We start from the raw sequence: 14,593 nt of genomic DNA on the forward strand, positions 1-14,593 counted from the left end.
GCAAAACAGGTCCAAAATTGACCCTAACCGTAGTCTATACAGCATAATATGCAGTATGTTGCAAGTCTTCTGATGCCAAACAAGCAGATGTTTTCAAAAGCATTCACGCTCTTTCCATGTGTATGCAATGTAGAAAGTGGACCTCTGCGTAGGAGTGTAAACATGTGGGGGAGATTTTGCGTTCTCAACGAGCAGAGGATGAACACATCAGTGTTTGGCTTCAGAAGAGTTGGATTGGGTTGCATGAGCGCTGCAGAGTCATTTCTGGGTGACCTACTCCTTTAATTAAAAAAGAAAAGTATTTTGTCAGGGGGAGTAGCATGAAAGAAAGTCAACAATTTTCATAATTTTTGACTTGCTGTCATGTAGCAGACTCAGAAACTCATGCCAGCAAGTACTATAATATAAAAGAGAAAACATTCATGTGTAAATCCACACATATGTCTGTGCTAAAATAACTATTATTAGGCTATGTGTGAAATCTCCAGCTAACAAGGAATTAGGGCCCTGGAGAGGTTTCCTGACAACCTTCCAAATTCCTCAGGAGTAGTGTCTTGTTAATGGTTCTGTTAAGTACAGGTACACAGTAGAATTCTGTGTCAATGCACCCGCATTGACTCTTGAGATAGTATACCAACCTACAGTTTTTCGCAGTGCACGTACTCCTAGTGACAATATGAAATGGAACAAAACAGACTTCCATTTGTACACTCTCAGAGCTAAATCACACTCACACTCAGGATTGTACTGTGTATTGCTGCCCATGACCTTTGATTGGTTGATTGAATACTGAATTAACAGTTTGCAAGGTCTGCTAAAAGGATGAAACCAGAAAAGCTTTTCGTCTTGTTTCAATTGGTGTCCTCATCATGTACTCAATCCATCAAATTGAGTGACTAATAAGTCAATTCGTGACTAATCAAGACACAAAACTAAGGAGAGATCCATGTGCATTGGCGAATAAATGAAATGTTTGTATGCTATCCCACTTTCAGCATGGCCTGGACTGAGGAACCCTTCTCAGTGACGTGTTCAGAGTAACACACAAGAGCAGGAAATTGATGGAATTTCCAGGAAAATAATAATCCCCACTAGAAATGACACAACAGTGTCTGAAGGCCACCCCTCCTTCCAAAAAGTGGAAATTACTTCATATCTACACGCTTTAGTCTTCCGCATCATTAACGTCAATAATCCATATGAATACATTCTCCATCGGTATAGGGAACACCCAGGACCAACGTTTACATTACAGAACCCTTCGGCCATGTTGGTTTTTCATTCTCAACCCAAGACCAGCTGTGGAGGAAATGACAATACGAGGGGAAAACAAAAAAAGATTAATAACCCCCCCCCCCCCCCATCTCACCAGCTATCCCCAGCCGGTCTTTTCTCTCAGCGTTACTAAGTCACCTCCGGTGATCTTACTGCTCCCTCGTTTCAACTGCGGGGCTGTGGCCCTTGAATCTTGAAACGGATACATTGCACTCTCTTATACACATGTGCTACGTACGGACTGCACACAAAATCAAATGTGCACATGCACTGGAACTTGTCTCACACACCAGGAATCCAGGCAACATCCTCTGAGCTGCAGCCCACAACGAGAAGCAGGCCTTGGGATGTGGGCCCATCGGAACTCCCCTATATATACTCCCATGCTGTGGCCCTAGAGAGCATGGTCTGGCTTAGGGCCAGGGCTTTGTCAATCACACTCCTCTTTTGTCTATTTGTTCAGCATCACGCCAGGAGCACAGGGCTTTGGTCCTTACGTTGTGTCTGTCACATAACCCCAGAACCATCGTATTCACAGGGCTTTGGTCCTTACGTTGTGTCTGTCACATAACCCCAGAACCATCGTATTCACAGGGCTTTGGTCCTTACGTTGTGTCTGTCACATAACCCCAGAACCATCGTATTCACAGGGCTTTGGTCCTTACGTTGTGTCTGTCACAGAACCCCAGAACCATCGTATTCACAGGGCTTTGGTCCTTACGTTGTGTCTGTCACAGAACCCCAGAACCATCGTATTCACAGGGCTTTGGTCCTTACGCTGTGTCTGTCACATAACCCCAGAACAATCGTATTCACAGGGCTTTGGTCCTTACGCTGTGTCTGTCACATAACCCCAGAACCATCGCATTCACAGGGCTTTGGTCCTTACGTTGTGTCTGTCACATAACCCCAGAACCATCGTATTCACAGGGCTTTGGTCCTTACGTTGTGTCTGTCACATAACCCCAGAACCATCGTATTCACAGGGCTTTGGTCCTTACGTTGTGTCTTATCACATAACCCCAGAACCATCGTATTCACAGGGCTTTGGTCCTTACGTTGTGTCTGTCACATAACCCCAGAACCGTCGTATTCACAGGGCTTTGGTCCTTACGTTGTGTCTGTCACATAACCCCAGAACCATCGCATTCACAGGGCTTTGGTCCTTACGTTGTGTCTGTCACATAACCCCAGAACCATCGTATTCACAGGGCTTTGGTCCTTACGTTGTGTCTGTCACATAACCCCAGAACCATCATATTCACAGGGCTTTGGTCCTTACGTTGTGTCTGTCACATAACCCCAGAACCATCGCATTCACAGGGCTTTGGTCCTTACGTTGTGTCTGTCACATAACCCCAGAACCATCGTATTCACAGGGCTTTGGTCCTTACGTTGTGTATGTCACAGAACCCCAGAACCATCGTATTCACAGGGCTTTGGTCCTTACGTTGTGTCTGTCACATAACCCCAGAACCATCATATTCACAGGGCTTTGGTCCTTACGTTGTGTCTGTCACATAACCCCAGAACCATCGCATTCACAGGGCTTTGGTCCTTACGTTGTGTCTGTCACATAACCCCAGAACCATCGTATTCACAGGGCTTTGGTCCTTACGCTGTGTCTATCACATAACCCCAGAACCATCGCATTCACAGGGCTTTGGTCCTTACATTGTGTCTGTCACATAACCCCAGAACCATCGCATTCACAGGGCTTTGGTCCTTACGTTGTGTCTGTCACATAACCCCAGAACCATCGTATTCACAGGGCTTTGGTCCTTACGTTGTGTCTGTCACAGAACCCCAGAACCATCGTATTCACAGGGCTTTGGTCCTTACGTTGTGTCTTATCACATAACCCCAGAACCGTCGTATTCACAGGGCTTTGGTCCTGACGTTGTGTCTGTCACAGAACCCCAGAACCATCGTATTCACAGGGCTTTGGTCCTTACGTTGTGTCTGTCACAGAACCCCAGAACCATCGTATTCACAGGGCTTTGGTCCTTACGTTGTGTCTGTCACGTAACCCCAGAACCATCGTATTCACAGGGCTTTGGTCCTTACGTTGTGTCTGTCACATAACCCCAGAACCATCGTATTCACAGGGCTTTGGTCCTTACGTTGTGTCTGTCACAGAACCCCAGAACCATCGTATTCACAGGGCTTTGGTCCTTACGTTGTGTCTGTCACATAACCCCAGAACCATCGTATTCACAGGGCTTTGGTCCTTACGTTGTGTCTGTCACATAACCCCAGAACCATCGTATTCACAGGGCTTTGGTCCTTACGTTGTGTCTGTCACAGAACCCCAGAACCATCGTATTCACAGGGCTTTGGTCCTTACGTTGTGTCTTATCACATAACCCCAGAACCGTCGTATTCACAGGGCTTTGGTCCTTACGTTGTGTCTGTCACATAACCCCAGAACCATCGTATTCACAGGGCTTTGGTCCTTACGTTGTGTCTACCACATAACCCCAGAACCATCGTATTCACAGGGCTTTGGTCCTTACGTTGTGTCTACCACATAACCCCAGAACCATCGTATTCACAGGGCTTTGGTCCTTACGTTGTGTCTGTCACATAACCCCAGAACCATCGTATTCACAGGGCTTTGGTCCTTACGTTGTGTCTGTCACAGAACCCCAGAACCATCGTATTCACAGGGCTTTGGTCCTTACGTTGTGTCTTATCACATAACCCCAGAACCATCGTATTCACAGGGCTTTGGTCCTTACGCTGTGTCTTATCACAGAACCCCAGAACCATCGTATTCCAACTGTGTGAATGAAAAAGAGCCCGCTGTGTCAGGAACGAGAACAGGAAGCAGACGGCGGGATGCTGCCATTGAGTTTGTCTCTTTCTGATTCTTTCCATCAACTGTAGATTAGGAAAATATGTTATCTTCATTTCTCAACATCGTTTTTTCTTCGTCACAGACTTCAGATTCTGTCCCAGCTTTATCTCTGCTATCTCTCTCTCTGAGCAGTGCATTATTTTTAAGAGGTGCCAACCACTCCAACATGTGACTCTGTCTGCCTGCCCCCCCCCCCCCCCCCCCCCCAAACTGACATGAACAGCATATTGGAACTCTTATTTGGATTGTGTACCATTAGAAACACAACAACAATTCTTACTTGATAACAACGTACTATGAGTATGCAGCACAATCCAATCAAGAGTTAAATGAGCAGTGTTGCTTACTTTTTTTTTACACATACTTCCACTCTTCATCACTTCATGAGATTTAAAACCAAACATACATTTTAGTCTCAGTGAAATCATAGCTAGTTTTACATGTAGCTCTACTCTGATGTAATTCCCCTGATCGGAGGAGTGGAACATCAAACTCACTCCCTTCTCCAAGTCCAATACACTAAATGACTTCCAGGCTTAAGGAAGGAAGGAAGGAAAATGGAAAATACAAACAAAGAAAGACAACATAAGCAACACAAACAAAGAACAGCCAGTTTGTAATGTGAGTTCTTGGTGATGAAACCTTGGAGATGGGGAGAGGAAAGCAGAGGTCTACAGGCCCAATATGTGCGCCTGATCCACAGCACCAAAGTCAATATTTGGACAGAGGACAGAGAGAGAGAGAAGCTCCCTGTACGTTGACGAAGTCATTGTTTTTGGCGTTTGAAAAAGCCAGTGTGTGAGTGAGAGAAAATGGACTATCTATTGTTAGGTTGGAAGCAAAGAAGCAATATCCTTCCTCCTGGATGTTCCATACTCTCTCGATCCTCTACCATTTCCCTGTACACGGCACCATAGAAACTACTACCATGATCCCTAGCCCATTCTGACCGGGCACCCAAAATAGCAGATCTACAAGCTCATATCGCGCCACCGAGTGGCGCGATATGAGCTTGTAGGTCTGCTATTTTTGAAAAATCGAAGAGCGACTGACATTTCTAGAATCTGATCTCAGGTCAGAATGGGTTCATCAGATCAGTGTGTGTCTGGCGGAAACCTCGTATGAATCTGATCTCAGGTCAGAATGGGCTAGACACCAATACCATCCATAGACACCACGGCTACCTCTACCATACATACACTGGCACTACCATCCATTGGTAAACAATGCCATATTTACACGGGTTCAGTGTTGGCGGCGTACATACAAAACCTCCCTGCATCTTCCTGTGTCTCGTTTTGTTCCCAGAGCCATGCTTTTAACGTCATTTAATTTGTTGGGAGGCAGATAATATTCCCCGTCACTCAACCCCAGGCTTGGTACAACGATGTTATCTGTGCCAGGACAGGGAGGGACGTTGTCCTCTACAAAAGGCTGATTGAACTGAGACTGCATGAGGCACAGTGGGTGACATCATTGGGCTCTATATCTATATAAAAGGGAAGAGAAAAGCAACTTCAGGTCATAGCAAAGAAAGCAAAATGACAGGCAACAGGTCAATGATAGCCTGGCTCCAGCCCCTAAATCGCTAGGCACATTACAAAATTATGTTCAGGCGATTTAGGGTCTGGTGACGCTCCCGAAGGAGGTCTCAGACTCGGTTGGAAGTCCAACCGACGAATCAGCGTCGTTTCAACTCGATGACGTCAAACAACAGTGCCGTCCAGACACAAACAAACATGGCTGCCCCCACTGCGGTAACTCACGGCCGTATCAATCTGGCTATTAAATCGACGTATGATAAATAGTTTCTTTGAAGACACAAGAGGTTTTATAAACATCATCATCCGACATATTTTACCGCTTTTGTTTACATACTAGTAGCGCTCGTTGGCTGTGTTTGTTTGGTTAGCAAACGGGTTAGCCATAGCCACATGATTGACACAATGCCATCTGCTTTCCTACTATTCTGATTGGTTGGTATGAACCAATCACCGAAGACTGCCTCTTTGGCAACGCCCATCCCAGAAACGGCTGTAGTAGGGAGGGCGTTCAGACTGAATAATGGAGTGAAACGAAATGAAAATTCAGGCTGAGTGTCAGGCTAGGTCAATTAGGGCTGACCTCGATTAGTCGAATAGTCGACTAATCGATCGGAACGGGTCTCAGTCGACTGACCACCTCATAGTCGACTAAAAAAAAAAAAAAAAAAAAAAAAAAAAAAAGGATTTTTTTTTTTTTTTTTTTTTTTTGCCCCAAAAAATTGTATATAAAAATACAATATTTACAAAAATATACAAAAATATTGTATTATTCCACTAGGTCTGTGGGGGACATAAACACATTTGAACATTCTGACTGTTCAAATCTCCAATGTGCATCTGGAGTGTGTCTGCCTGTGTGGCAATGTGCCACTGCCTGTGACTTGAATCGCACAGTGTGCTGGCCTGATAGACTCCAGAATCTCAATCTCACCTGCTGTGCTCAATCTGGCTAATGACAAGCCTCTCAGTTGTTAAAAAGAAAGATTTGAACAGTCAGAATGTTCAAATGTGTTTATGTCCCCCACAGACCTAGTGGAATAATACAATATTTTTGTATATTTTTGTAAATATTGTATTTTTATATACAATTTTCTTGGGGCAAAAAAAAAAAAAAAAAAAAAAAAAAAAAGTTTTTTTTTTTTTTTTTTGCTTAGTCGACTATTAGTCGACTAACAGCTAATTTATTCATCTATCAGTCGACTATACAAATCCTTAGTCGGGGACAGCCCTAAGGTCAATGAGGGTCTACATGACCTTTATCAGAAATGGGGTGAACTAGATAATAGAAGGTTGGACGTGATGATCATTGCATCACAACATGTAATGGCTTATACAAATTCTATTCATTTTCCTATACGAGGTCAAGGGGATAGGTTTACCGCAAGGCAAGCTTGCTTACCACAAACAAAATAAAATAAATCTTTGCAACAGATGTCACATTTTGGTGAGGGGAGGCTTGGCAAAGCACTCCCACGCCCAGTCCCGGGAACCTTGACCTGACAAATAGTGATGTATATTAAGAACAAGTTTAAAGCTTTACTGGCGTAGCAGACAGTCCGGGCACCGGTCCTAGGCTGACAGCATGTCGAGGCTGATTTGCAGAGGTGGAAGAGAACACCAGACATGCAATTGTATTGTGCCAATTGCCTATCCTATCTTTTCCTCCATTATATGGTCCATCTTTCTCTTTCTGTATTTCTCTTTCTGCCCCTCTCCTTTATAGAGAACATTTCCCCTCAAACACATTCAGTTCAACACCAACTGCACGACAACTGCACTGATCCTCAGCCAGTCATAAAAGCGTGAGGCAAAGGGGAATGGGGATCGATGTTTACTGTTCCCTCAGGAATCTAAGAACCTTAAGTATTAATAAAAAATGACTAGAGCATTTGTGAGAAACAACACAGCACCGGATCTTAATCCAGTGCAGGGGGAAATTGAAGATTAGCTCCCTGCTCTCCCTATGAATATCAAGCTTCACCAAACTACTCAAAGCTCAGTAACGAAAACTACCATGGCCAGTTCAACAGTGTGAGTATGATGGAGGATTGCATAGTTATGCTATTCCCTTTTCTGGGAGGAAACGTGATATACAAAGTTACAGTTTGGATCAGGTGTACGCACTAGGCACGCTCGCTCACTCACTCACACACTCACAAACTCACACACACACACACACACACACACACACACACACGCACACACGCACACACGCACACACGCACACACGCACACACGCGCACACACACACACACACACACACACACACACACACACACAGGCTGAGCTATGTACAAGCCTATTGTCATACTGTAGCTCATATTTAAGGCATTCTAGGGGCCCTGCCCAAATACATTTGGTTCAGCTTAGCACTGCTGTCCTGCACTATTCAATCATACTGAAATCACCACAAGAAAAAAAAGAAAATACAAGAAGAAAAACAAGTCTTGGAAAGCTTCAACATGGCCGAACTCTGGCAGGAACCATTCTTCTTCTTCGATGCAACATCTCAGCAAATGTTACTCCCCCCCCCCCACCCAAAATACACAGTTTTGGAGAGTGTAGATATATAGTTGCATACGGATACATTTACCCGAATCTGCTACAATAACACATATAAACAACTCTCACATACACCTTAATGCTCGGGGAAGCCTTTTTCTTTCCTTTCTCGAGAGCAGAATTAAGTGCAGCTGACTCAAGACAGCTGGAAACCATGCTGTATGACATAATCTGAGGAGAACTAGCCAAGCTATCACACGCACGCACACACACACACACACACACGCACACACTCTCTCTCTCTCTCTCTCTCCCCCCCCCACCCCCTTCCTTTGGGACCTGCATTTCACTTGTACATGTAGTACTATTAGTGACAAATAACCCCTCTAAATTCTTGAGGGTCATTTGTGCCGTCACACTGGGGGGCTATACCTCACTATCAGAGAACACTATTATGTCCACGGCCTCAGACTCAGTATGGGGTAACGGAATAGCTCAAAACATTCCACCGATTTGTCATTTAAAGTATCTCATAACCGTCCTTGACCCAAGGTTCAGGCATGGAGCGCTGCATTCCCTTTGGAGGTACAACAAATGCTGCTGGAGAGGAAGTAAAAGTCAGGGAGGATCGCAAATCGTTCTACCTCGAGCGCTAATATTTTCTTCAAAGTCCGATGAAAAACGAAATGGGGAATATCATTTCTCGAAACTATGAGAAAACTGCTAAGAATGTAAAAAAAGCGAACAAACAAAAATGAACAATATCTATGATAATGTTGCATTTTATTACTTCTTTCAAGGGGGTTGAAACAAATATTTGACTGCTAATGTAAGACTTTGTCGGGGCAATGAACCCATGATGCACCGCAGCAATATGTGGACCAATATGAGTTATTGGACCAATAGCCTCGGTACCAGGCTTTCATTTTTGTTGGTGCAAAAATGTAAAGCCTGGAGGAACGCATTGGCCGCTCTGGTCTAAAAGTGGGAGTCAACCCTTCCGGGTGGGCGTCGCTCCAAATGATGTGACGTAGCGCTGCACCAGGGGGGAGAGGAGGGGCCGGGGGTGACGGACAGATCGATGAGATCCAATCAGGGCGTGCGCAAATCTGAGCCGCGACCCGCCCCTCTAGACCAGAAACCTAACACGTTAGCTCAGGCTATTGGACCAATAGTTATGCAGCATATTACTAGGCTCAATACGTACAAACAAATGTTGCACTGACAGTTCAAATCTAGCTCAAAAGAAAGAGCTTTTGTTGTTGTGTTATTGAGTGTGCCTATGTCATGATTTATTGTACGCTCAAACCTGCATGTTTTTTTCCATTGCCCACACAGTTAGGACCAGATCAGCGGCCTTGTGGTTAGAGTGTCCGCCCTGAGACTGGGAGGTCGGGGTTCAATCCCCGGCTGGGTCATACCAAAGACTCTAAAAATGGGCGTGGCACTCAGCATCAAGGGTTGGAGTCCCTGCGACATACTACTAGAGTCATGTCCAGGGGGTGTACTTTTACATCAAGCTGCCTCACGCTACAGAAACAGGAGATAGGCTCCTGCCCTATGGGCCTCATGGCTCGGCAAGGCTACACAGATAGGCTAATACACAATACCTAATCATACAAACACAGTTGCTTCCAGTGCTCTAAGACTTGGTTGGTACCACGTATAAAAACGATCAAAAAACGACAAAAACAAGATCCCTGGAACCCTCTAATCCAATTTGAGTCAGATCATGCTCACAGTCTGCTGTCAGCTAAAGCGCAACAACGGATTTACATCAGAATGAATTCCTCGCCGAGTCACATTGAGGCACGATGATGCAAAATGCCAAACACCTCGAGCTATATGAATGCCTCCTACTGTACGCACAGCAGGATAACATGGGATCTGAGCAGAGGCCATTAGACCACCCTATTTCCCATCATTATTCAGTTACCCAACGATGAAAGAAGGCCATTCATAAGAGCACCCAGAAAACAACACCCAGAAATAGAACCCGATTTCTTTAATGGCGTCCTCCTATCGCCACTTAGGCAACGGTAAGTAAAGAGACACCTATGAAAAGATTAACTAAACCACTTGACTGCACAACTCCTCCCTTTTCTTTTTCCTTTTGGGGGGGGGGGGGGGGGGGGGGTGAGAGACATAATTATGACAAGCAGGACCACTCGAGTTCCTGAACATGCTTTGCAGGAGCAACACTATTTTGAATTTTTGTCAATGCATATTATTATATACACCAGTGATACGTTACTGAGTGAAAGACAAAAGTACAAGTAACCTGTTGCGTATGCAACTATGCATGGCCCACATGACATGCAACAAAACAGCCCCCTCAGCACACTGCATTATGGTGCCCCTCCCCCCCCCCCCCCCCCACCCAAGGCATGCTGACACTTGAGAGCATGGCTCCCTTTATGCGTGCAGAGAGAGCCATCCAAGGCCCATTCACAGCTCACAGCTCAATGCTTTTTTCACTTTCACACACAAAAAAAGAACTTTCAAGTTTCAAAGTGAAAAAGGAAGGGAGAAGAAGGGGGTTAAGTTTCTGGCATCCATCCATGCATTAGCATGCTAGGGACCAACGGAAGAAACTTTCACAGGAGAAATTCTGAATCTTCTTTACCATACTGGAAAAATATGGTAGATTGAAAATATTGAAAAAGCAGGACTGATTTAAGAGTCTTGTGAACAGTCAGTTTAGTAATCAACCTTTCTGCAGGATTTGAACCGCAGCAGTGCGATAATAAGGCGTGCTGGCAGAGAATGCACAGTAAAATCCTCATGAGTTGTAACTCCAAGAGTGTTACAAATGGAGTCAACAGAGAGAACACTGAGGATTACTGCTACTGTTTTAATCTCAGCATGCACCATCCATTGCACCAGTATTAAACAGATGCTGTACAGCAAAAAGCATGACTCACCTGTTGTGACACAGCCCAGCAGCTAAACGTTTAAATGGAGTCTTCAATGATCAATCCCTTCACTTCAGCACACAGACAGCACAGATCCACCTGCAGTGCAGTGACTAGTACCACCGTTTTTCTCTCTCTCTCTCCCCCTCTCTCTCTAACACGCCTCTCCCATTGTAACAGAGCAGAGCACAGTGGGGAAACCCTCCCGCTTCCTTCACGCTCCTCCTATCTCCCAGTTTGTTTCTCTCTTCTTCCACGCTCTCTTTCAAGGCAGGGGCTGGTCTGTCTTCTTTATCTGCTCTCCGTGCAAATCGCACCACTGATAGAGAGAAGCATTTATCTGCTGAGGAGGACTGGCTGGCAGAGTGTGTGTGTGTGTGAGAGAAGAAGCTCTAAATTGATGGGGGGGGGCCCTGCTGCATGTGTTGGGGAGGGGTGGGTGAAGAGGGGGGTGTGGGGGAGGGGCAGCCATGATTAGAATTCTCCTGACCTGGACACAGTGGACACAACACACAAGACTCGCACGCACGCACACACATGCAACGCACACGGCTTACAGATGAAATGACACAGGCTCCATGCCCCCCCACCCATGCAGGGTCCTTTGGCTGTCTGTCGTTAAACTTCTCTGGGACCTTGAGAAGGATTTCACAGCCCTTCCCTTCCAAATGTTTGTGTTACTTGGCTCAGACTTGATAGAGAGAGGCGCAGAAAGAGCACAGAGTGTGGCTATAGTAATGAAACTAAACCACCTGCTCTGGAAAAGCTTCTCTGGTTCTTTCTCACTCTCTAGCTTGCATACACCACACGTTTTACATGCTTGGTTTATGGAACCACTATGCAGCACAACTAGAACATGCGTGTGGCTTGCATGGAAATAAAATCTTAACCCTGGAACTGGAAGTACCTACTCTCTCTCTCTCTCTCTCTCTCTCTCTCTCTAACCTCTCTCCATACTTTCTCCTTCTCTCCTTTCCTTCTTTTCTTCACTCTTTCATACAATCATCATCATTGGCAAGTGTCAACAAAGGGCCAAAGCCAGCCAGCCATACCCCACTGCTTTCAGCGAGCTCTGACAATAAAGGCAAGGGAATTTTCCATTCACCCCCCCCCCCCCTACCAGGGCCCCCACTGGCCTCCTCAGGACTTCCACTACTTTCCTAACAACGAGGAATATCCAAAAAGATCTTGAAGAAGGACTACATCTAAACAAAGTGGGCGAGGGCCCGGGTTGTTGTTAGAAACCAATTCATTTTTAGAGAACCCTTAACTATATTGATATGCTTGCAAGTTGCAACATATTTTAGAGTTCAAACACTATCACCGCAACAGTGACACCAATAGGATACAACAGCATTGACAACACAGAAATGTGTGCGGGGAGGAATTCATTGACATAATGACTTAAACATCGGCATCGGCCAAGAATTTCCATATCGGCGGATCCCTACGAAATAATAATAAAAAAGTGACACCAAAAAAAAAACACGTCAGTAAAAAAAAAGTACCCCGATTTACAACCCAATTAACCCATTCTGACCTAAGATCAGATTAAAAAAAATGTGAGTCGCTCTTCGATTAAAAAAAAATAGCAGACCTACAAGCTCGTAGCGCGCCACTCGGTGGTGCGCTATGAGCTTGTAGATCTGCTATTTTTCCAATAGCTAAAGCATAACATGATGCTAACACCAAAATGGGTGCCCGCCCAGAATGGGTTAAGACTGTTTCCCATACAATGTTTTGAGTCTGAGGCAGAGAGTTGAACATGACCATCATTGACATGGCTGGTTAATGGATTTTTAGTGTTGTCACATCGTTAGTGGTTAGGTCAATTTGTTAACTCAGGAGGTACAAAAAGAGGCCAGGGGAATGACATTAAATTAGCATGTGAATGACTTCTGAACTCCACACAGGGTACTACGCTGTCCACAGAAAGTTCAGAACAAGTCTTTATCACATGGAGGAGCTTTTGCTTTCAATCCTACTCATCTTTGGACTCTCTTTTCCTTCACTCCGATCTGACTATTTATTTGCACGATAACCACCAAAGGAAATAATAGTGAATGCCAGCTGCCTCCTGCATGACATCATTTCATTGCTGGATTTTCAACTTTCAAGTGGGAGCTCTGAAAAAAGCCCTTTGAGGGCCCTCCTGTAGATTCCGTTGCAGGAGTAGACCATTCATATGAATTCAAAAGGGCACTGACTGCTCTGGGCCATGGCTCAGTGGTTCAGGCACATTGGCTGGCAATCCAGTCTGGCAGTGTGGCCGCAGGTTCAACTCCCGACCCAGACGGCCTTCACTGCATGTCTTCCCCTCCATCTCTCTCCCCCATTTCCTGTCAGCCTACTGTCTGTCCTTTCATAAAAAAATATAAAATAAAGGCGAAACCCTAAAACATTAAAAGAAAAGGGCACTGCTTGGCATTTAACTCTTAACGCAACCACCCATGCTCATTAAGCCTCCATTTCCAAACCATTCCTCTGGTGGAATGAGGTAACTGGCGTTGGGTGCACTGTAAAGGCGGGACATGACATGATTGTGTTAGAGTGATTTGCAGTCGATCGCTGCAGAAAACAATCTTCCCACCGTCTGTGGTATCCAATGCATTTTTAATTGCCACTTCCTCCTTCAGACGTGCATCCATTTGGCGCTTGGTTTTTACTGCCGACGTGAGCAGAAAAGACACATAATCACAGGCAAAGAAAATAAATGCTTTTCCGCTATAGTCCACAGCCAACTGTCGTCAGACAGCAAGCAAGCAAAGCAGGCAGTTCTTAGATGACCCTAAATCAATTCCATTATTCAAGTTGAGAGAAGGGGATTGGGGTGGATGCTGTCCGGACAAGCTACTGTATATATCCAGCTGTCAGACTCTTAAGTGGCAGGGATTCCCTGCTTGCTGTGTCAGTGTGGTGAGTGTGGTTTTATGTTAGTAAAAAATCTGTCAAGGAGGAGAGGATCAATCCCTCGTTGAGGATGAAAGCTACCAATCTGCCACATTGGAAACTATTTACTGGTAATGCCATCATGTTGCGCTGGGGAGGACAACATACTGTCGTCTTGTCTAAAGTAATTTACAGCAAACAGCTGTAAAAAAAGACCTGTATTCACCATGCAGACGTTTCAATGGTCCTTTTACCCAACTCAAATCAAGGCAGTTAAATGTCTAACTGTGACATAAGTACGTTTGCAGGTGAATCAAAACATGCTAATCAGACAATGCTATCGAGTTCTACTTACACCCAACTAAAAGTTCTAAATAATTTCAACATCTACTCCTAGCAAGACTCGGCATACCTGTCCCAAAATAAACCTGTCCTCGCTCTGCACTGCAGTCCCCGCTTGCATAGTACGGGCTGGAGAGATGCCTGGTCTAACATTAGTGCATAGCTGAGTGGAGTGGAGTGCAGATTGCTCTTGCCCACAGCATTCTCCACCAGTTAAAAAGGGATACAACTTTGGATTATTTATGAGCGGGGATTACCGGTTGTGA

General features: G+C 45.0%; 1 protein-coding gene across 3 annotated transcripts in view; it reads right to left on the bottom strand.

The window, feature by feature from the left end:
* Positions 1 to 14,593, bottom strand: part of add3a (adducin 3 (gamma) a) — a 145,057-nt gene that overhangs the window by 110,492 nt on the left and 19,972 nt on the right. The window contains exon 1 of one of the 3 annotated variants that reach the window (XM_083765100.1): positions 11,106 to 11,387. The exons of 1 other annotated variant lie outside the window; for it this stretch is intronic. The gene's annotated coding sequence lies outside the window, so the exon portion shown is untranslated. Of the gene's footprint in view, positions 1 to 11,105; positions 11,388 to 14,593 lie in introns of those variants that run through there. One more of the 3 variants, XM_083765106.1, reaches the window with a different exon arrangement.

The sequence above is a fragment of the Protomyctophum parallelum genome (genome assembly GCF_964188405.1).
Source record: "Protomyctophum parallelum genome assembly, chromosome: 5".
Lineage (NCBI taxonomy): Eukaryota > Metazoa > Chordata > Actinopteri > Myctophiformes > Myctophidae > Protomyctophum > Protomyctophum parallelum.